Genomic DNA, 21,301 nt, shown 5'->3' with positions numbered 1-21,301 from the left:
GGAAAGACTAGATACCCAACATATAGAGTACACTATAAATAAATAAGGTTGACCGACTCTGAATTTGATAGGAATATGGGGGGGGGGGGGACGTTCCTGACCAGGAAGAAAGGAAATGGCATTCCAATAGCAGAAAATGGGGAAAGTATATTTCAGGCAGAGAAAAATGGCGTATGCTATGACATGAACACATACCTCTGTTTAGTGAGGACAAGACTCAGGATGGACAAAGAATAAGATAAAATGATTCCAGAAAGATCCACTGGAATCAGCTTAGAAAGAACCTGGAAGACCACACCAAGGAGGTGTGACTTAAACTTTGGGGCTTACAGAGCAACAAATGAAGCTTTTAAGGAGGAAACTGAAGTGGTCTTCCTGCCATGGGAGGCGGTGTGGCTAGGACATGGGACTAGGTTTTGGGAGTCAGAAAGAACAGATTTTACTCTGGGTAAAATGAAATTACAACAGCAAATATCAAATGGAAGAAGGGAAAAGCACATTCTCAATCTTAGATCAGCTTCCCTGGGAAACAAATTCAGAAGATGAAATTTGCAAGCAAGGTGTCGAATGTGGAGGGGTAATGGGTATATCACCTATAAAAGAATGAAGGAAGCAGGATGGGGCAGAGAGAGATGTTGAGCTACTGTGTAGTCACCACAGAGGCCTCAGCTCATCATCCAGGGAGCTCTAAACCATAGGATGGCCCATCTGAGTTTTCGGAGTTGAGACAAGGCTATCAGACCCTTGTACGGGGAGATCAAATAGTCAGTGGGTACGAGCTAGGGGTGGTACCTTCCTTCCACAGAGCGCAATGATGAGGAAAGGACTCCGCTTTCAGCATAAGCAGCAAATACTCTCAGCAGCTGGGAAATGAATGCCTGAGTCCTCAAGTGGGAATTGGGAGATTCCAGCAGAGGATACAGCCAATATCCACTACAGACCATCAACAGGGAAAAACAACATTTACTGAGCACCTACTGTGGGCCAGGAATTGTGCTAATTTATTTGTATTCTATCTTTTAATCCGTACACAACTCTTTGTAGTAGGTTCTATTATGACAGACAAGAAAACTGAGGTTCAGAGAGGTTTAGTTATCTGCTCAAGAGATGGTGCAAGCAGACAGAAATTCAACTTCAGCTGTGTCTGCCTCTGGAGTCAACCTACTTGCTGTGCACTCCGGTGTTTACGTGGGAAAGACCTGAACGCTGCCAGACAAAGGCAGGGCAGACTGATCAAAGGGATGACACATAGGACTCTCTGGAGAAAGAAACCTCCTGTGCCTTCTCATGGGTTCTCAAACACACCTGGCCTCCGAGGAGCAGGACACTGAGGTCAGTCTCTGCACCAGGCTGCTCTGCTCCCCAGCTATTAAGGCTTTTCCTTCTTGACCCTCTTTCTCTGCCAGGGCCAGAGCTTGCCTTGGAGGGGAGCAAAAATTTGGCTCAGTGAAGAGTGGCCAACAGGTGACATTAGGCTTGGAGAGGACCAGTCAAAATTCATCATAGGCACCTTGCATGAGACTGTGCACCTGTGACTGGCTGGCATCATTCTTACACTTAAAAAAACGAAGACTCAGAAAGTGGGAGTCCCCTCCCTGAGATCACACAACCTGTACGTGGTCACTCCAGAATTTTGTTCTTTCCTCCTGGACACCCATCAATGCAGAAGTAAATAAAACTAAAAATCCAGTTCCTCAGTTGCATTGTCCACATTTCAAGTACTCCAGGGTCCCACGTGGCTAGCAGCTATCGTGGCGACCATATAGGGTAGGTCAGGTAGAGAACACCTGCATCACTGCAGAAGATCCCACTGGAAGTGTTAACACGGCGCTGGCTTTGGAGTCCTGGAGGAAACAACACTGCCCCAGTGATGACCCAGATTTTCTCCATGCCCCTCAGCCACTGCCCCAAATCTTTTTGCAGATAAAACAGTGGCAGATAAATCTAATGAATCTGAGGGGAGCAGGGGATGTATATAATTAATCCAGAAGGGAGAAGGCAAACCATTTTTGTACCTGTTTATGTTCACTTGATAAACAGGGAAAAGCTAATTACTCTGTAGTTCCTGGAAAGTCCACAGGGAAACTGGAATCTCTTATCTGAGCCCCCTGCAGAGAAGGAGGGCCTGTGCTCTACCTCACGCCTGAGATCGAAGAGGATCTGTGCATGTCATTACCGAATTTCCTCCCCTTCCCTCCTAGTAGGTTTCCAAGTCCCCCAATTTCCAAAGACTGGCCTACATTAGCCTGCCAGTGAAGAGGGAGGCTTTTATTCCCCAACAATACTAATAAATTAAAGTAAAAGAGCCACAGCTGGATATCTGCTCCCTTTCTGGATACCTTCCCCCAAACACAAATTCTGGATGGGTGGTACAAAAATCACAGGGGCCTTGGAGATTCTCTGTCCAACTTCCCATCTACAAAATTCAGGCCAAGACACTGTGTCTTGAAACTTGAATTAACTGAAATGTTTCAGGGTGGGGGGAGGGCAGCAGCAGCCGAGACCACCTCCCAAGGAAGACAGCTCTATTTTCAGGTACCTCTGAATGTCATAACTGTGGGCACATTTCTCACATTGTATCAAATTCGTCACTTTGTAACCACTGCCTATTTCTCGTGGGTCACTCCTTGGGGACTCAGAGAACAAGTCTAGATTCACTAGACAGCTATTTTAAAGACAAGAGTTATGTCCCCTTGAGCCTTCCTTTTTCCACTTACAATGTCTCTAAGATCTCTCTCCTGGTCCTCTCAAGGAGTGGCTTCTGGATACTTCCCTGCCCGGGCTGCCTCCCCATGCTGTGTACCAATCTCCTCCTGAGATCTCCACTCCTGTGACTCAGCCTGCAGGTGGCTGGGAATGGGCCTCTTCATCACCAGGACCCAGAAACAAAAACACAGGCAGCAGAGATGAGGCCCTCAGAAGCTGCCAGGGACCTTAGGGAACTGCTCCACGCCCCCCCCACACACACACACATACAGAGAAGCCCACCTGCTGTGGCATCCACTCCCGGATTCCTCCCTGGCTTCTCCTAATAAAGGCCAGGTTAGGAAGGAGCAACATTAATTAGTTATAAATTGAAAGCTATTACCATAATAATGAAAAGATGAGTGAATGCAAAATCCCCTTCTTTCACAGTAGTATTTACAAAAGAAAGATTAATAAGGTAATTTTACCCCCAAATCTACAAAGAGCTCAGCACATGGAGCAAAGAGAAGTGAAGGCAGAGGGAGGGCATCTGCATTTCCCTCCTGGTCTCCAGTTTTCCCTGGTGGGTGAGGGCTAGGAACAAGTACACGGGGAGGGTACCATCTCATCTGCTGGTCCCTGGGCAGGACCCTAGGGGAGCCCCTCATGCTCACTACCCCACCTAGAGGCCCCACCCATCTCTGCCACCCCAGGGGCACATCCCTGTGAATCAGCAGGGAGGATTCCGGACACCTGCTTGGGTGAAGGACCATCCTCTCTCAGTACCTGCATGAGGCCCAGGGACAGAAAAGACAGCTTTCATGCTCTTCTCCCGCTCTTACAAAGCATGAAGCGGGCTCACAGGAGTCTAGGGGAGACGCCACAACATCACGGCTGGAAGACGGAAGCAGAGAGTCAAGGCAAGGCTTTGTGAGTTCTGGCCCCTACACCACACTGCAGAAGGCCCACCCACCACACCCGCCTGAGAGCTGCTTCTGCTTTGCTGAAACTCCTTCCAGAGCACTGGCATTCCCTGGCGTTGGCACCTTATCTTTAAACTCTAGCTAGAAGAGCCTTAGAGCCCCCCACCAAGCCCCACATCTGGTCCACTCATTAGGCCAACGTGTACGGCTAAACAGGGTCACGTAGCTCCCGAGCCTTCTCCCCACCCTGTTCCGTCCCCCGCTCCCCATCTCACCCCCGACCTGTGCCACTCCAGTCCTCCACACCCACGATTTGGAGCAACTTAGAAAGGAGGAGAGAGGAAGTTAGAGCCAAGGACCTTGAGTTCCTGCTATGTGTGCAAGCCATTCAACCTCTGCACCTCACATTCCTATCTGTAAAATGGGCTTATGGGAGGACTACCTTGCAGACGGAGTCCAAGGATAAAGGAGATCATGTAGGCCAGTGGTCAGTAAAAGTGTTCTGTCAAGGGCCTGGTGGTAACTACTTCAGACTCGGCAGATTCTGGTCCCTATCACGACTACTCAACTCTGTCATGGCCGCATGACAGCAGGTCACAGCCAACACATGGCCGGGCTCCAATAAAGTGTTATATAAAAACTAGGCAATGGGCTGGATGTGGTCTGCAAGCCAACCCCTGACATAGGCAAAGTAAGTGGCACATGCTAAGTCTCAACGAATGATAGCTGTGCTCATAATTATGCTCAGCATTACCAGGATTACTGTTCAAGGTCTACCAGCTAGAAGAGGTGTTTGGACCCAGGCCCACAGCTAAAGAAGCAGATTAGGAGGAAGGGGACGGACACCTGGTCACTCATTATGTCACAGGCCCTCAACACCAGGGGAGGCTCACTTGGCTGATAGAGGGTGGGGTTTGCTCGAAGAAATCCCCTAAGTCTGGGCAAGAAAGGGGGCACCTGAAGCGGCCACTGGCCCCCACCATGGCCCCCAGGGGCCTCAAAGGCATTCACTTATTCTACATAGTTTTCTCTGTGCCAGGCACTGTTCTAAGCATTTTGCAGATATCACAAAAAGCCAAGTAAACCAAAGTGCCACACTCTGGGTGGCTGGGCTTGGGCACCCAACTCCAGCCCTGAGACCCCTGGAAAGTCAGACCAGGCCCCTCTGCGTCCCTACCCCCCTCTGCTGTCCAGACCGAAGCAGGCTGTTCCAGCATGTCACCCTGTGAGAACCTGAGAGGCAACACCACCTGTCTCCTGCCTCAGCATCATCCAGGAAATGGGCCCAAGCCTCACCAAGAGCACTTTGAGTTTCAAGGTACATTAGCATGTCTGGGGGTCTTGCCAGCTCTCTGCCTAGACCTTGCCTTCTCCATCAGGGGTCAACAAACCATTTCTGGAAAGGACCAGATAATAAATATTTTTAAATCTGTGGGACATATGGTCAGTATGGCAACTGCTTCAATCTGCTATTGTAACACAAAAGATAGAGACAATACACAAAAGAATGGATGTGTTCCAAAAAAATATATTTATAGAAACAGGTGGTAAGCCGATTCAACCACAAGGCTGGGTTTGGCCATCAGGCTGTCATTTTCAGGTCCGGCCTCCAGAGAACAAGGTTCTGTGGGATTCACCTTTGTTTCTGCCCATCAATATCCATGATCTTCTGTCTGTGCTCAAAAACCAGAGAATTACAGTTAACTGCTTGAACTGATTGAACGATTTTTTAAAAATTTAAAGATTAATTAACGTTAGAACACCTGATATTCCTATAATAGATTATGTAAATAAGTGAGTGAGTGAATGAATGAGTAAAACTGCCTAGGCCTGGGGCATCCTTAGGTGCCCGGATGCTGAAGCCAAATGATGAAGGGCAGAGAATCTCCTAACAGCCTAAGAAAACAGAATTTGGAGACCACTGAACAAGTTTAATTGCTCTCTGGTGTCAAATCTCTCTTTTCCACACTCACAGCAGGCCACCCAGTTGAGGGAAATTCCAGATAAGACATTTACTGAAAATTTACATGGCACCACCGTAATTTAAAAGAGTAGTATTCATGCTCATGTCTAGAAGCTAAGGATGGAAAAGGTCTGCTCGGAACCATCAATGTACAATGGGCACTCCCCCAAACCAGCAACTACAAGCCAGCCATTCTCAGTCCTCTGGGTTCCACTGAGTCTGTCCCTGAAGTCCTGGTAAGGGGCCTAACACAGGAGGACAGAGGCAAACGGGGCTGGAGGTAGAAGCTCCTCCTAGTTTACTTCCTTCAGAGTCCACAAAGGAAAAATGACATTTTATGCTAAGAACTGTATTATAAAATTGAATGAGCTGGTCAGGTGGGATCGCATGTTACTTTTATATTACACACTCCCCCCAAAAAAAACAGGGTCTGACACATAATTAAATAATCCGTATTACTCAATTTTGGTGGGAGGAATTACTCTTCTCAAATTTCTCATAAAATTTTGTGGGTGTGTGGTGGAGACAGAAGAGGAGAAAAAATTAATTTTGTTTTTAATAATTTACAAAAACGAAACCTAAATTGCAAGGATTAAATCATACAGGTCATAGGCTGTGATCACAATGAAATATAATGTGACATTCATTAAGAAGGAAATACTTAAACCTCAACTACTCAAAAACTTTAAAATAGCATGCTAAATGACTGCATTAAAGAAGTAAAATATAGTGACAGACTAATCTAAAAAACAGAAAAGTAGTAACTACCAGTTAAAACATTCAGGGTGAAGCCAAAGCTGTATTCAAATGAAAAAGCATACCTTGATTTTTCCTATTAAGTTAGAATGAAGATAAATGAACTGAGAAATCAACTTTTAAGTTTTTAAAAAGAAAGAGAAGTGAATTAATAAGCTAAAAGAAGTACTTAATGAATTAGACATTTCTTTTAAATGATAGGATTGATAAATGTAATATCTGGTTCTTTTCAAAAGACCCTAAAATAGATAAACCTTTGGCAAGAGGGAAAAAGATAAATATGCAAAATTAGGAACTGAGCAAGTGAATATGCCACATTCATTGATTCTTTCATTCAGCAAACATTCAGTGAGTACTTTAAGTGTCAGGAATTTGTGACACAGTAACGAATTAGACAAAATCTTTAACTTAGCTCACTATAAAGGAGAAAAGATAAGTAATTGCATTTATGGTGTGTTATGAAAATATGCAAATTTTATGAACGACTACTCTGTGAAACTATACCAGAAAACTACATTGCAATGAAAGGTGCTATTTTTCAGGAAAATATAAAGTAAGAACTAGTTTGACTAAATCAATAATGCCTATTTTAAAACTTAAGTATCTGTCAAAATTTGCCTCCAAAACTTGTGCCATGACAGGTGGCTTTTCAGGCGAGTTCTGAAAAACCTTCAGAGAACTGATAATTCTGGTGCTTTTATAAATTACCCCACAGCCAACAGGGAGGGAGAAGGGTTCCCTGTGCATCTTAAACAGCTAATAAGACCCGCTACCAAGCTTCACTGGAGCGTGACAAGGGAAACAACAGAACAGCATCACCTGGGGGGCGCCTGGGGGGCTCAGTGGGTTAAGCGTCTGCCTTTGGCTTGGGTCGTGATCTCACTTGGAGATACTGAGGCCAAAACCAAAGTCCACAATCTCTTATGCCCAACTCTGGAAGTGAAAAAACTCTGAAACTTGGGTTTAGCTCATGTGGTGTCAGTGGTCTGCGCTGTCAAAGCTCCCTCCTTTCCTCATGACCCTCATCATTGGTGGGCACTCTGATGATTGGGGAAAGCAGGGGCACAGACACTCCAGCCCCCTGTCCCAATGCGGGCAGCTCAAGTCATGGTTTCCAGAACCCCCCTGAGAAATGGAGTCCAGGTCACCCTCCCTGGTACTCTGCCAGCCACCTCCTCCTTTTCCAGTTCGCACCTGTCCACCTGTTCTTCCTGGGAGCACTTCACAACCAATCATTCTCACATGAACCCTTATCTGGGGGGGGGGGGGGGCGCTGATGAACCCTGCTGCTCTGGGACCTATCCTGAGGCAGCAGAAAACCTGACCTTACCTTCAGCCACCACCCCTGACCTGACACACTTTCTCGCATTCATCTCTCTGACTTTGCTTTGCATTCCTATGTTTGGCTGCATAAATATTAATGTGTTTGATTAAGGGGTACTTCCCCAGACTCCACTGGGGTTATTACACATCATTCACAGTGTATGTATCATACCACCTTCCTAAAATCTAATAAAATACCAACTGCAAACACATTTCACCCAAAGGGTTTTAGATAAGGGATTATGGAGCTGTATAAAATACTAGCAAATCAAATTCAGTACTGTATTAAAGGAATAATAAACCATAACCAAAGTTAATTATAACAATATTTTCAAATTTGAAAATTTAGTCACACAATTTTTAAAAATAGGTCAGTCAATGGGGTAAAAGCCACAGATGATCTCAACATTTATTTGATATTAAAAAAAAAACTCTTAGTAATAAGAATTCTGGTTCCTCAAAATGATAAATAACATCTATTTCCAAAAACTGTCATCGTACTTAGCTCTAGAAGTGTTATAACTGAATCAGAAAAAAGAAAAAGGATATCTGCTATCATCACTATTATTTAACCCAAATCAGGAATTTCTAGCACAAGCAAAAAAACTTAAAAATCAGAGCAATAACGTATTAGAAGGGAGAAGCCATTATTTGTAGATGACGTCACTGTCTACCTGAAACCCCAAGGGCATAACCGCAAACTATCAAAACCGGTAAAAAGATCTTTATTATGGGTGCCAGACAGAAAATACGTGCCTAAAAACCACATCCTTTTATACCAGTTGCATACCAGTATACACCAATTGGCAACAGCCTATTAGAAAACCTAATAGAAACACTTACATACAAAAGAAACAAGATGTAAGAATAAACAAGACATGACCAAGACCTAAAAGAGGGAACGATGAAGCCCCACTGAGGCTCATAACACATGAAAGTGGAGTAAATGGGCAACTCATCTTGTGATTAGATAAGAGAACTGAATATCATAAAAATGTCTGGGGTCTCTAAATTAATCTATAATGCAGAGTCAACCAAAATCCAAACCAGATATTTTAGGGATCATTTGACAAAATTATTCTAAAATTTGTCCGGTACAATAAAAACACAAACACCTGGAGAACTTCTGAAATTTAAGGTGATGGGGGGTTATGATCCTCTCCGATTTTAAAACTTATAGCTACAGCAGTAAAACAAGATGGTACCACCACATAAGTAGATAAATAGAAGCTAATGACACCCCCAAATACATGGGAGTATGTTCTTTAGGCTGCACTGCCTGTAAGTAGGAAACACGTGGGTTATTCAATCAAAGAGACAACTAGCTGTCATCTTGGAATAAAATAATAATAAAGCAAGATCTCTACCTCACCCTTACATCAAAATAAATGCCTGACATATTAAAGATTTAAGAAAAAGGAAGGATGGAGGGAAGAAGAAACCACAAAGGTACTAAGGAAAAAAAGGACAATCTTTCAAGAGTGAGGAAAGTCTTTCTGATAGTGGGATGAAACCAAAAACCAACAAAATACTGATCCATTTCACCACCTAAAAATTAACAAAAAAAACTTCAGTGCAACAAAAAAATACAGACAATAAAAACCCATAAACAATAAAATAAGTCTTGGGGCGCCTGGCTGGCTCAGTCTTTAAGCATCTGCCTTCGGCTCGGGTCATAATCCCGGAGTCCTGGGATCGAGCCCCGCATCAGGCTCCCTGCTCCACGGGAAGCCTGCTTCTCCCTCTCCCACTCCCCCTGCTTGTGTTCCCTCTCTCGCTGTCTCTGTCAAATAAATAAAAATTTTAAAAAGAAAAGAAGTCTTAGAAAATAACACAACATGTACGACCAAGAAAGAACTATTTGTGATACTCATGAAGCACTTCCAAATCAGGAAGAAAACCACCTGGAAAAAAAAAAAAAATATATGTGAAGGGTATGAATGAAAACATCAATAAACATTTGACAGTATTTTCCTACCTCACTAATAATTGAATGAATGCTAATTAAAAGTGTTTTTTCCATCTATGCAATACTGAGGTAAAAAAGACGGATGATAACCATGTTGGGAAGGGAGCGTAAAAATGCGCACCCTTTCCGACGGCGGTCTGTCATTATTTAGAATTAGGAGTATCAATAAAGAAAATGCCTAAAAGGTACACCCTAAACACCCAATGCTGGTTACCACCAGAGAACAGGACTGGGGAGGAGGGAGAGAGGATCCTTCATGATCTAACACTTCTGAAACAACAGTGGTTTTTTGTTGTTTTTACAATCACAAAATAATCATAGCTAATACTTCTTGGCTGCTCACCGTAGGCCAGCCACAGGCTATAAAGCACTCTCCCTGCCTTACTGGTATCCTCCCACAACCCGTGGCTAGTGTTACAGGGAGTAAAATGTTTCCACTGCTATCTTTGGTCCTTCCACTCACTTCCTCCCGCTCCCAGGAGAAGGTAGAAGAGGAAACCCCTTTCCCTCCTGCACGCTCTCTTGCCCAACCCTTCCAGAAACTTCTCATGGAACCCCTGAGAGTCTCCATGCCCCTACTTGTGCCTCCTGAGGATGCAATGGGAACTCCCTGTTTCCCCATTCCACTCAGATCCTCATCCCACAATGTGTGTCTGCTGGGAAATAGTCAGGACCTGGAACGCTCACCATGCTCTTACCCTGTGGTTCTCAAAGTGTGGTCCCTGGGCCGGCAGCATCAGCATCACCTTGGAACTTAACAGAAATGCAAATTCTTGGCTCTGCCCAGAACTTCTCAATCAGAACCTCTGGACATACAGCCCAGCCATGTGCACCATACCAAGCCCTCCAGGTGACTTTAATCTGCGGGAAAGGTTAAGAACCTCACTCTATGAGGAAACCAAGACTCAGAGCTCAAATGACCTCTAGGACCATGCAGCTAGTGTGTTGCTGGGCTGGGATTTGAACCCAGGTCTTTCTCGTTACAAAGCCATATTCTTAAACACTAGGCTCTACTCTCTCCTTACCGGTTGCCGGTGGTACTAATTCACAGTGAATACAAGTTTTCTTTTAAAAATGTACTCTTCTTAATGTTGCTACGATTAGCTTTAGAATTGACTTTTCAAAATTTATGAAGGTGACAATGGAGCAGAAATTTATGCTAATCTTGCTCTCTCTCATTTAACTCCATCTATACCACCAGCCTCCTGTTTAGACCACAGGGACAAGCCTCCCGGTTCTCCAGAACAGCAGAATCTAGTTGCTGGAAAGCACCTAGAACAATCTCATCACCTGGAGGGATGGCAGTAATGTGCCACCTGCCTCCTTCGGCCCTTAGATCACTGCACAAGGTCTAAGAGAATCATTTCGGTTCTGGAAAGTAAACCTGGCTGTCTCATGGTTACTTGGGCAAATGTGGTGCTCACGGTCATTCTGGCTCCTTTCTAAAGCAAGGGTCAGCAAATCGCAGCCCATGGGCCAAACCTGGTCCACTAGCTGTTTTTGTAAATAAAGTTTTATTGGAACATGCCTAAGCACATTTATGTATTATCAATGGCTGCGTTCATGCTATGATGGCAAGGTGACAGACATCATATGCCCCACAAAACCTAAAATAGTTACTATCTGGCCCCTTATAGAAAACAACTGCCAATCCGTGCTCCAAATGTAGGTCACTCACGCTAGAGAGAAGAGATTTTTGCAGTCAATCATTCCTGAGTTCAAAGTCTAGATCTGTCATGTACCAGAGTCTTACCTCTACAAGCCCCTTAACCTCCCTGAGCCTCAGTTTCCTCATTTGTACAATAATTGCTGCACAGGATGGTGGGAAGGATTAAGTGGGACAGAACATGTTAAAGGCCTGACAGATAGTAAGTGCCCTTCAAGGACTGGTTTCCTCCCTTCCCGTCTTCAGGTAGAGACGTTCCTCAAGACCAGTCGGAGTCCCAGCTCTGGCACATAGTAGGGACACCATCCGTTCCCCTGACGGCTGATTCCCCCTGCAAATTCAGAATGCGGAGGCTCCACAAAGCCCATAGGCTCCCATTTAAAATGTCTCACTGTCCACTGATCCAGGGGATAATTTACTAACCAGGCAGCACATCTAGATACCATACATCATCTCCGAAAGCCAAACCTGTCCTGCCCAGAGCCAACAGTTGGCTCTGCCCTGGAAATGAAAAATGGGCTCCCAGGGACAGCAGATCCTGGGCTGCAGGAAGAAAAAGCAACATAACTACAGAGCACTCATCCTCAGAAATCTCCACTTCAGGAAGAGTATCCCCCCGCCCTTAGTGACCTTAGGTTTTAGAATCCCCAGCTCCCTCGGCATGGGTAACTGAATCTGCCTCTCTTCTCAGTCAAGTACAAGAATGACCACACAAGGAGAGTTGTGTTGGGACAAGGTAGTGGGGAGGGTATTCTTTCACAACCCACCCCCCATGTGCCCATACCTCCAATAGGTCATGTCTCCCAAGCTCCAGGGGTCCAAGTACTTCCTTCCTCCTTCCAGTTTGTGCTTCTATCCTATCAGACCTATCATCTCAGTGAGGTGTTTCCTGCCTAGTTTTGCTGGTCTCTCCCCCAATTTTGCCTGTACCCCATTGGTGAGGAAGGTTCTGGTGTTGGCCCTGTTTTACAAATGGGGAAACAGGTTTAGCAAGCTTATAACTGGTTTGCCCAACGTCACATAGCCTGCAGGCAGCCAACCCCATCTCAAGTCTCCCTGCCTCAAAAGTCCACGGTCCTAACCACACACCATGGTTCACACACCATGAGTGTGCGTGCAAGTTCAAGGAGAAGCCCAAGAACTGTCACGGAGGTCTCAAGCCACAGACCTGTGAAATAATCCAGTCCAGTATTCCCATTTTACCCAATGGGTAAACTGAGGCCCCGGCAGGAACATCACCTTCCCAAGGTCACCCAGTGAGAAGGTGGCCTGAGTAATACAATGAACGTGATTTCTGAAAGAGTGCTTTCCTGTTACGGGACTGCGAGGTGGGTAAGATTTGTCATGCTCACAGGGTCTCACGTTTTTGGACTGGTGCTGCTTTTCCCTTCCTTCCTCCACTAATTCCACCACCAAGAACTACTCATGTGCCTGAGTCAAGCCAATTTTGGTGCCAGGCTGAGGGAATCTTAGGGACCTTTCCAACAGGCCCCAACAGGAATGGCTGAGATGGCGCCCCCCTGGCTCCTGTGGTTGGGAAGTGGGGGAGACCTTGCCGAGCAGTAGGAGCCCAGCCCCCGGGGCCAGAGCCCAAGAAGGCTGAGGCAGAATCAGGGGCCCCAGCACAGCCTCTGGGCCTGGCAGGAGACCGCCAAGCAAATCCACCCAGGGCGCCCAGCATGAGGGGCATCTGCAGGTGGACAGGCTAGAAGACAGCAGAACCGAGGGAAGGCAGCTGACCAGAGGTGACCACATGCAGATTCGGGGATCAGGTGATCCCCCCACAGGCTGGAGGGGACAACACCTGCCAGTGAGACTGACCTGGGAAGCCAGAGGAAGACATGAGCAGTGCCATGAAGAGGGGCTACACAGCCACTAATCCTTTCCAGTGTGTGCTGCTCCTCCAACCGTCAGTCCATTACAAACCCCGGGAGCAGACACCAAATCTAACAACTCACTCTTTCCACAGGCGTTGGCAGGGGAATCAGAGACCGAGATTCGAGTCGTGCCGCCATGCAACCTTGCCACGGAGGGGGCCTGTCTTCGAGTGTGCTCCAGCCCTACAGGACTCAGATGCTGACGGCGTGTCCCCCCCCAGCCCACCCAGAGCCGTGGGGAGGATGAAATGCAGCAAGGTGTGTAAAAATGCTCGGCATGATGTTCGTAACAGTTGCTCCAAGGGGTAGGGAGCCTTTTCAATAGGACGTACCTCCCACCGCTTCGGAGCCAGTGTAGCCGACTCAAAAAAACGTTACAGAACAAATTAGAAAAACTCACAAAGAACTCACTTAACTTGTTAAATCAAGGAAATGAACAACTGTGGTGTAGAGGCCTTCGACTTTTAACTACCCAAAATCAAATTGTTATTCCATTCTCCTATCTCAGCACCCGGAGCTAAGGTTATTTGGCGTGTCTGGTGTGTGACTACTTAAGAAGGGGTAACAGCCTCTAATTAAGCCTGAAAACGTCAACCTGAGACAGGCAGGCAGTGAACAACGTCTCTTCATGGAAACATTTCTGGGGCAGGCTTAGGCCAAAGAGCTGTCAATCAATAAACTGTTCAGTCTCAGAGCTTTTACACTCAAAGAATTTTGAGAGCCAGGAGGGAGGATCCTTGAGCATAATTTCTTTTTACAGACAAGGCTACCCACGTCCCCAGGGGCCAGGGGACTTGGCCCCCGTCTCCTGAGTTAATAGTGTTCCTTCCATCATACCTCTGGTCCCTAAAATTCCCTCCTCCTTTCCTCAGTGCTATGCACTCCTGACTCCACCAACGCATGGAAAGGTCAGCCACAGTTTATGAAGAACCTACTGTGTGCCATGCACTGGGACAAACGAGAGAGGGAAAAAAAAAAAACAGGACCTTGCCCTCTTGAGCTCACAATCTCATGAGAGAAGAGCAAGAAAACAGATAATAATGACAAATAGCAAGTACAGATGACATAGACAGAGAGACTAAAAGAAGGCAGCAGGCAAGGGAGGCGGATTTAGATTCTGTGGCTAAGAAAGGTCTTCTGAGCCAAAGCCCAGGAGCTCAAGAGCACCACGCTGTGCGGAGTTGAGGGATGGCTGTTCCAAAGAGAAGAGCAAGTGCAAAGCCCAGAAATGGGAAGAACCGGGCAAAGAGGCTGGTAGGGGCCAAGTCATGCAGAGCCTCGTGGGCCATGCTAATGAGTATGGATTTTATTCCAGGTACAAATGGAAACCAGGTGCAATGCAGAGCCAACAAGGTGACGTGTTCTGTTTCATGATTTAAGACAATTATGCAGTTGGCAACAAGGAAGGCTGGAGGAGCCGAGAATGCAGGGAGAAGCACCCGGGGGCCCACATGAGTTGGCCTGCCTCATCTTATCCTACCAGAACACCTAAAAAAGCCATTGAAGAAGTCCTCCCCATGGAGATGGCTCAAGGCACCGGGCTGAGGTCGGGGCACAGCACTTTCACAAGCCATTCTCCAATGGTTTCCCCTCATCCCGCCAAGAACCTCCTCAGGTCCAAAGAACCATTCCTCACAACCCCAGCATGCCCGATGGTTCTAATCCCAACCCTAGACACATCTCAGGTTTCAATAAACACTTGTTAAACCAAAATGAACTCAGTAGACAATCCCCGAGGATATACAAGTTCTGCTATTGACGGAGGCTCATAGTGAGACAAGGATAATGGGCTCAAATCTCGTTAGCAAACTCAGAGAACGGAGAAATTTCTGAGCTCAGAACAATAATTTCCCTTCTGCTTTCAATATTTTTGCATAGTAAGGAATCATTTATAGGGTGGCCAGGAATAATTCTTGGGCAATTATTCAGCATGTCTTGGACCTGTTTCGCTTCTTTCCATGGAAGTTAAAGATCAGTCACTTAATAGTTTCTTTTCAATACAGCCCTCCACCCCCACTCCCCCCATCTCTCCACCTCATAATCTAGCTGTTTTCCTTGATTCTCCCCCTCCGCCCTCCTCCTCCACTCAGGATGCTTTTAGTGTTTCATCTTTCTTGGGATCCCATGACTGCTGTGCTTCAGCTCAGCAATTCCAACTTTTTTATTTGACATCCCAGTGTGTCTTCAGGCATCTCCAGGGGAATTGTGAAATTCATTTTCATTCACTTTAATTTAAAAAAATATAGGCCATTTAGTTCTTTTAGGAGGGGGGAAATGGGGTGTCACTCAATCAGCAGGGAGGTGAATCCTGACTATTAGCTTACTGGGCAAAATGGCTCTTTTCCAAACATTCTTGGGTCGCTTAAGCAAGTACAGTGTTTTTGCTAACGTCTGAGAAACTATTCGCTCTTGGGGGAAAGAAAAATAAAGTTCAGAGAGAAAAGAGACAAGAGAAAATTAATGTTCTTTTATTAACTCTGTTTCAGAGAGTCAGATTTCAACAAAATGATGCATTTCATTCAAGCACTTAGTCCTTCTATTTAACAAGAGCTTACCAAGAATCCAGCATTTTCCAAAACCAAGAAACAATAATAGCATAGAACATTTATTCAGCTCCTGTGCTCTGTGCCAGGTATAGTCCTCCAAGAACTACCTCAACTAATCCCCAGAGTAATTCTGTCCAATAGTGGCTATTTTGTCCCCGTGCAGAACTGCTGGGGATACCACACTACCCCAAATCCCCCAGACACAGTGGAACTGGAACCCGCAGATGCCCCATCACTGCCATGACATGCTGCTCCCTTGGCCCAGGGTTACCGAGATGGACAAGGGATGGTCCCTTCTGCAAGGACTCACCATGTGTGGTAGGCAAAACAGATGAGTAATCCAATGTGGAGACTGTGTGTGAAAACAGACAAGAGAATCTAGGGATACAAAGGAGGGTCCTGGGTTCTGCCTGGCAGCAGAGGATGCAGGAAGCACTCCCAGAAAGAAGTCAAGAGCTCACTGGAGGTAGCTGGGCAGATGGGGTGAGGTCAGAAGAGAAGGGGGTTACAGACAGAGGGAAGAGAGCAGGGAGGGGTGGCCTGAGAAAATGGGCAGGCTCAGGGAACGAGAGCATGCAGAAGAGGCAAAGCCAACAGCAGGGGGGCAGACGTCCAGGAACCCTGGGCTGGAGGCTGGCAGGGGCCGACTGGTCATGAGGCCCTCCTCAGGCAGGCTAAGAATGAGTCACGGGGAGCCAGAGAAGAGTGTGAGCACCAGGGTGGCATAGCCAGTCAGAGAGAGACAGCCCCGTGATGGCAGCATGCCCACAGCATGGGGCTGGAAGGTAGAGAGAAGCCCACCCGGAAGGCAGTTTGTTGGCTGTCTGGCAGGCCTGAGAGGGTGAGGGCTCCAACCCCAGGCAGTGGCCACGGGGAGGAAAAACACACTGAAGAGATGCTCAAGTAGTAGAATGACAGGTGTTGGTGATGCCCACAGAGGCGTCTAGGAGTATTAGACATTATTTTCCCAAATTCTCCTAGGAAAAAAATGTTTCTACTTTCATTTTTCTGGTGATGTTAAATTCCTAATACATTCTGCCATCTGCTCTACAACGGAGAGGCAAATATGATCAACAAAGTGACAAAGTTGGTGACATGTCGTGAAAACCCCGTGGCATCCTTGATCCCACGGAGGGAGAAAGGGTGTTGACCAACAGCAGTCTTTTAGCAGGTGGCCTTCACCAAGGCGCCTGCTCATGCCTGCCCAGCAGCCACCCTCCCGTCACAGGTTAACACATCCGCCCCACAACACCTGCACCTGAACCCAAACACCAGCGGGAGTGCCTGAGACAGCCATCCACAGGGACGCGGGGGAGCTCGGCAGGAGAACGAAACGAGGCTTGAATATTCAGTGGCCAGTTCTGCCTCAGAGGCAGTCACCCTGGGCTTAGTCCCCCATCTCCCCCTCAAGCCCTGGAACATGGGAAAAGACAACCAGACCTCTCTCAGCACCCACCCTCCTAGATCCAGAACCCCACAGTTATGGAGCAGGTGGTGGGGTCAACATCCGAACTTCTGAGTCTCAGCTTCCTGCCAGTCGTGCATTGAGGAAAGATTCACAGTCTTTGGCAAAGGAAGAGTCCATTTATACATCTAATTTATGATTCATGAATCCATAAAAGGCCTGATAAAAATTAGAGAAGTACCTACATACCCACATACATACTTCAAAACGAATATACAAATCCATCACTCTACTTGAAGGTCTTAAAAAAAAAATTCCCAAGAGGCATTAGGTAGGTAATAGGAATATAAATAGTAGTATGAAGTTTGTAGCCTGATTATGATCTTGAACCCGAACATCTCAGCCACAAGTAAACCTAAGGCTTTAGAGAATGTGCTCCTCATGTGGAAGCGAATTCCTGCCAGAGCCAGCAGGACCACAGATCATCAAGGCCAGAATGGCTCTGTGTTTAAACCCTCAATTGCACCACTGGCATGAGGCTTTCAATTCCCACATCCTATGTATTCCTGCCCAAGTGTTTCCTGGGAAAATCTGACAAGGAAGCTTTGCTCTCCTGGGTGCAAGGGGCACCTTCCTTCGGGTCTAGATATGCTTCAGATGGCAGCAGGCTCTGGCTGCTGTTAAGTCCCATTCCTAACAGCTCAAGGAGGCAGGAGCTGTAAGACTTGGAGGTAAGGACCCACCTTGCCACCATGTGATTCTATGAACCTGTACCCGTCATGGAATCTCCCTGGGCCAATGGCTATGGGTTAGAGTAATCCCTAATATTTACTGAGTTTCTGCTACACCACCAGCTTTACGATGAGCATTTATTGCACGGGTTATTTCAGCCAATCCTCCCAATCGTTTATGATTCCCACATTACAGGTGAGGAGCTGGAGTTTCTAAGTGGGAGAGGTGGCCAGACTGATTAAAACCATTCAGTCGCAGCCCCATTATCAACCAGAATGAAGCAACCCCTGGCATCACCCACCATCACCATGACTGACACCCAGGGATCCAGCACCACCCAGCTGTGTGCAGCCCCCTGGATCTTGCACTCTTTCACACTTCTGCTCCTGCCTAGAATGCCTGCCTTGCTCTTCTTGCCTAGAAGTATCACTCCAACGTCCAGACCATTCAAGCCTTTCCACTCCTCCTCCAACACTGAACTGTCCAACACCTTCATGACCTTCATGTCTCCATGGCATAAGAAGACTATCCACCACCCATTGCTGGGCAAACCTCTGAAAGACAGAAGTTGTATCTGCTCACAGCTCCATTCCCAGGAAGCAGCACCCAGCCTGCAGTGACAATGTGTTGCGAGAACAAGAAAAGGACAGAGGGAATGGGAAAACATGAACGCACATCCTCCAAAAATTTAGGTACCTATTTTATGAGTCAACAAATTACTACTGTCTCTGATCCTGGAAGCTTCTGCCACCTCTAGGTTTTTCCCCACATGCCCCCAGTCTGAGTAGGAATAACAGACCAGAGTGGAAAACAGCGGCTATAGGGAAACCCTCCACAAGCTCCAGCTCAATTCTCAACCAGGTTTATAATGGGAAGCTCTGCCTTCCTGGAATCGTGGAGAAGGATTCATAGAAGAGGCAAACCTGGAGATGTTGCAAAGGTTTTAGGACCTTGATTTTAAAACTTTGGTCCCAGATGTATATCTCCCAAATCTGTGAGCTTTCGGTGTTTTGCCGTCATTTATATTGGTGAGCCCCACAGATGCGTCTTGTTCTCATCTCCTGTTCGGAGAAGCCCATGTGGACTCCAATCTCTGACAGCCTCTCTCTTCAAATAAACACCCTAAAGATAGAAATCATAAATATCCCATCTGCCTCTCGGGGGCAACAGGATGGTTTACAAGTAATTCTAAAGACCCAGCTAGCTTGAGCTATGATACTCTGTAAGGAACAAAATAACATGAAATAATAGCAATATGCATGAGCCCAATCAAAGACTTTCCTTTCAAAGATAAAAATGCAAAGGTGTAGTTCATGATGATTGAAAGCAAAAAAATAAGTAGTGACATTCGAGATTGGTTTTGATCACTCCTAACTGATTTCTAAAATCTCCCCATCACCCAACCATTATAATTTCCTTCTAATTACTACATGCAATTTTATTAATATATTTTTCAGCCTCATTAAATATTACCTTGGGCCTAACATTAAAAATGATGAGGCTCAGTAATCTTAATGAGCATCCAAGTTTCATCGACCCCGGAAAACCCAGACAACAGAGAACTAAACGTGTTGCCAGGCAGCTCTGTTCCCTGGGCATGTAGAAAAGCAACTTCAGAGACATGAAAGATACAAAATGTAAAGCCCAGAAGGAAACCAGACTTGGAAACACACAGGTTTGGCCAGGCCTCCTTCAGTTCCTGTCCAGTAATGGAGAGGGGCATGACCAAGGAGGCATTTTTTGGCTTTCTCTCTTCCTCCTCGGTCACCCAGATACAAACAATATCAATCAGCACGTTTTCACTAACATTAGTGCCTTCTGTGACCCCCAAGGACAGTGTTACGGGTGATCGTGGGCAGTGTGGAGACAGGCCAACTGGAAATGCAAAGTGTTCACTGCTCCAACTGACAGAAATTGTGGCTTTCTCTGAAATGGTGGCAGAAGAACAGAGGACGGGCAGTCAAGGACCATAGAAGATAAATTCTATTTTTTTTTCCTTCCTGGCATGACCAGAATTGTATTTCTCAAGCAACAAGCTGGATAAGAACAGTGAAACTAGCTTCCCAGTCCTCCAAGTAAATTATTTATCAGAAGCTGAATTTACTGCTCTCATGACTAAACTGTCAAAAAATTCCTATTTCCAACAGTTGTGCTGTATGGTCCCAGGATTTCTTGTTTCCCTTAGCTGCTAGGTTAAAGATGAGTGGTTGGCAGTCAATGTGTGGTTGGCTTAACAGACTAGCCCAAATTTACTGAACCTACCTTCAGCCAAAACCTCAGAGAGATTTTTTCAGTGTGTCTGAGAACAATACATTGAGCACAACATAAAACCATTAAATGTTAAGACAGGAACCTTTGATGTTACCTAATTTAACTCACTCTTTGTACACAAGAAAATAGAGATGCAGAAAGGGGAAATGACCTGCCTTGATCACACAAGAAGTGTCAAATCTAGACATTGAACTCCTGGATCCCCACCCATTATGCTGCCATTGATACGATTAACCTGAGGTGGAGTCAGAGATAGCTGTCCAACAAAGAAGTATGGTTTCCCCAAAGAGGCAAAGAATCTGTACTCAGAAAACTATAAAATACTCATGAAAGAAACTGAGGAAGACACAAAGCAATGGAAAAACATTCCATGCTTATGGATTGGAAGAACAAATATTGTGAAAATGTCTATGCTACCTAGAGCAATCTATACATTTAACGCAATTCCTATCAAAATACCATCAGCTTTTTTCAAGGAAATGGAGCAAATAATCCTAAAATTTGTATGGAACCAGGAAAGACCCTGAATAGCCAGAGGAATGTTGAAAAAGCAAAGCTGGTGGCATCACAATCCCCAACTTCAAGCTCTATTACAAAGCTGTCATCATCAAGACAGTATGGTACTGGCACAAAAACAGACACATAGATCAATGGAACAGAAGAGAGAGCCCAGAAATGGACCCTCAACTCTATGGTCAACTCATCTTCGACAAAGCAGGAAAAATGTCCAATGGAACAAAGACAGTCTCTTCAACAAATGGTGTTGGGTAAATTAGACAGCCACATGCAGAAGAATGAAACTGGACCATTTCCTCACACCACACACAAAAATATACTCAAAATGGATGAAAGACCTAAATGTGAGACAGGAATCCATCAAAATCCTAAAGGAGAACACAGGCAGCAATCTCTTCGACCTAAGCTGCAGCAACTTCCTCCTAGACACATTGCCAAAGGCAAGGGAAGCAAGGACAAAAATGAACTATTGGGACTTCATCAAGATAAAAAACTTTTGCAAAGCAAAGGAAACAGTCAACAAAACCAAAAGACAACTGACAGAATGGGAGAAGATATTTGCAAATGACATATCAGATAAAGGGCTAGTATCCAAAATCTTTAAAGAACTTATCAAACTCAACACCCAAAGAACAAAGAATCCAATCAAGAAATGGGCAGAAGACATGA

The sequence above is a fragment of the Leptonychotes weddellii genome, chromosome 10, assembly GCF_054177405.1.
Source record: "Leptonychotes weddellii isolate Sample4059 chromosome 10, ASM5417740v2, whole genome shotgun sequence".
NCBI classification, from domain to species: Eukaryota; Metazoa; Chordata; class Mammalia; order Carnivora; family Phocidae; genus Leptonychotes; species Leptonychotes weddellii.
This window is presented reverse-complemented; position numbering follows the sequence as displayed.